The sequence below is a fragment of the Raphanus sativus genome, chromosome 9 (genome assembly GCF_000801105.2).
Source record: "Raphanus sativus cultivar WK10039 chromosome 9, ASM80110v3, whole genome shotgun sequence".
NCBI lineage: Eukaryota > Viridiplantae > Streptophyta > Magnoliopsida > Brassicales > Brassicaceae > Raphanus > Raphanus sativus.
In genome coordinates, this window is record NC_079519.1 from 8,014,307 (window position 1) to 8,017,962 (window position 3,656).

At 26.7% G+C, this 3,656-nt stretch overlaps 1 pseudogene; it reads right to left on the reverse strand.

The window, feature by feature from the left end:
- Nucleotides 1-1,808: 1,808 nt before the first annotated feature.
- On the reverse strand, nt 1,809-2,406 carry LOC130500015 (uncharacterized; annotated as a pseudogene).
- Nucleotides 2,407-3,656: the final 1,250 nt, after the last annotated feature.

Below are 3,656 nucleotides of genomic sequence, written 5' to 3' on the forward strand. Positions count from 1 at the left end.
CTGGTGTGTTTTCTTATGATAGATCTGGACTTGGTTTCTTAGTTATTGTTCAATAATACTTACCAGCATTCCAGAAAGTTGTAACTCGTTATGTTTTTTTTTTTGTTCTTAGGAAAGAATGATTCTTACTCATTTGTGTGATGAGCTGAAAGGAGAAATACTGGAAACAGTCATGTGCATGGTAAAAAACCATAATTTTCATTCGCCATTCTCTCCATCTTACTGGTTTAGAAACAATATATTTTTATTTTCAAAATGCAGTCTCTACTCTATATTTTCTTTGCAAACACTATAACTGCAAAATTGAATGATGAGTATATTTTTTTTGCATATTTACATTTTTCTGGAGAATTTGCAAGACACTTATGCCTAGAGATGAAGAAACTATGAGTGATGAAGCCGTTTGGGAAATATTTCATGTAAGTTGATTCTTCACTATTTGAATGTGAACTTATAATTTTTTTTGTAACAGAAATGTGAACTTATCCAAACATATTTTTTGTATAAAAGAGACTTTTACTATATTTTATGTAATATTTCTATTTCTCTTTACGATAGAAGTTTAATGTAAATTTTTAATTTTGTATATTTACTTATTGTTTATTTTTTCTTATATTATATATTTACTTATTCTAATTTTCTTGCTTTTATATCAAATGATAATATTATGATGTATGTTTAATATAGTATTTCTATTTCTTATATTATCTGCTTGTTTTTCTTATAATGTTTATTTACTTATAAAATATTTGAAAATAATAAAAGTGTACAAATATACATTTTCAGATAGATATTAATGTAGTTTTTCAATTTCTTATATTGTTTATTTAACTATTATTTATTTTTATTATATTGTGTATTTACTTATTCTAATTGTTTGGCATTTAATATCAAATCATAATATTTTATTTACGATAGATGTTTAATGTAATATTTATTTTTCTTAATTGTATATTAATTTACTTATTTTTTTTATTTTTCTTATATCATATATTTACTTACTCTAATTTTCTGGCTTTATATTGTATGCTTATTTTTCTTATATTGTATATTTACTTACAAAAATATTTGGAAATAATAAAAATGTAAAACCGTAAAATTTCAAGATAGGTGTGTAATGTAGTTTTTACATTTTTTATATTGTATATTTACTTATTTTTACTTTTTCTTATATTGTATATTTACTTATTCAAGTTGTTTTGCTTTTATATTAAATTTTAAAATTATGATAGATGGTTAATATAATATGTGTATTTCTTATATTTCATATTTAATTATTATTTATTTTACTACATATTTTCAGATATATGTTTGATGTAGTTTTTCTATTTTTTATATTGAAAATTTACTTATTTTTTTTTTCACATTGCATTTGGAAATACGAACACATACTGTGAGAATCCTAATAGAAAACTTCAATTTATGCTTATTTTCTTACTGCCACTTGCTTTTCTTTTAATTTTATTTGCCATTGTAAGCAATCTTAATGTAGCTACTCTTTAACACATTCAACTAATCATGTGACCCATCAGATGAGCACCACAAAACGCCAAATATGTACTTACCAAATTATTACAACACTGATTATATAGAAAGGTTGCGAAACAGAATAGCCAAGTTATTTAGATTTGAAATCTATATTTGTTTGAGAAACTTAAAAATAGCTAGCAAAGCATAACATAACTTAAAAATCTAATACATTCTGACGTGATCAAAAAACAAAAACAGACTTGGCTAGAATCTTATTATCATAAAAAACAAAGCATTAATGATAAAAAAACTTGGAAAGCTAAAACAATAGGTAGAATAGCATAAAATAGGTAGCATATCATAATATAATTAATAAAACCTAATACATAATTGAGATCTTGGTTCTGACGAAAAACAAAACAACTTAGCTAGAATCTTAGTTCTGATTAAAAAACAAAGCATTAGTGATAAGAAAAACTTTGAAAGCTAAAATTAAAAACTTCAATGCTGGGGAGCCTAGTTGAGACGTTGGCGCTTGCCATCCTTCTTCTCATCATTGGTTTGCAAGGTTTGACCATTCTGAATATCAGCATCAACAATGCGGGATACTGTAGCTGTCGTGCGAGCTGATTTGAAATTGAAGTCATTGACCTTCACTTGGAACATGCACGTGCGCCACACAATGTCTAGGACACATTGAGGTGTTGCAGTGCCAGAATCTTCATTTGAACCGTTTTCACCAGACTACATGGTATAAACATTTGGTTAGTTAGACTGAATGATAAGCTCTGTTTAACTTTTTGATTGTTCTTACCTCACTCATCTCATTCATGACGTCAGGCGCCGTCTTACCACCAATTTCAGTGCTTCTTTGTCAAAAATCACAAAGGTTGCTTCATTGCCACTGTCATCGCGAACTTTGACCTCGAACCGGTATATATACCATAGACGATAAAGGAATATGAGTAATCAAATGGAAGCTTGGTAGCTCGTTAGTTGTGCGGTGACGCATATGTTCTGTATATTTGATGACTCGCAAAAAGCCAATAATATATGTCAGGGAATGAAAGTGTAAAAAGTGCTGAGAATCAATTTTATCTAAATAAATTATTAGAGCCGAAGATTTATAATGTTTAGAGAGTTACAAATACACACCGAAAAATATCCTGTCGACAATGTCGGTGAACACTTGGAGTTAAGGGATTTTTTTCTCTTTGCTGGAGTTCTCTCGAGTCTTTTTGGATGGCTGTGTGGTTGATGTTGCTGAGTCAATGGGTTTTATTATTTATAGGGAACTGCTAGATGTAAAAGAATATATTTTCCTTTTATTGTTTAAAGTAGTTTTTTTAAAAATGTATATTTGCCTTTTTTAATCTTTTTTACATTTTAACATAGATGTTTAATGTAGTATTTACATTTGTTTATCTGTATACTTACTTGTTTTCAAAACTAAAAATTTTCCTTTTATTTTTTAAAGTAGTTTTTTTTAAATGCATATTTGCCTTTTTAATTTATTTTACATTTTAATGTGGTATTTGCATTTTTAATCTGTAAACTGGCTTTTTAGTTTTTTTTAAATGCAGATTTGCCTTTTTAATTTATATTACATTTTAATTATGGAATCGTGTAAAGAAATTATGGAAATATTATTGTTTAATTGCTGAAGTTTTTTGGAAATTTATTGTTTAAGTTTACTAATTAATAAACATGCCACGTGTCATACAAAAGAGTTATTATTAAACGATGAGGTGGACGCTCCCTGGTGCTTCAAAACTGTACTTTTAATAGTATAGATTATATTTACTTTTAAATATAAATTAGATTTAAAAAATATCTATAATAAAAAAATAGTAAAATCTATAATATTTAATAAAATTTATTTTTAAATATAAGTTAGATTTAAAAAATATCTTACTGCACATGGTACAAGAAAACACATAGTTTCTGTGATGAACAGAAATGAGAAGACTGAAAACAGTCATGTGCATGGTAAAAAATTCATAATTTTCACTCGCCATTCTCTCCATCTTACTGGTTTGGAAACAATATATTTTTATTTTCAAAATGCAGTCTCTACACTATATTTCTTTTGCAAACGCTATAACTGCAAAATTGAATGATGAGTATATTCTTTTGTATATTTACATTTTTCTGGAGAATGTGCAAAACACTTATGCCTAGAAATG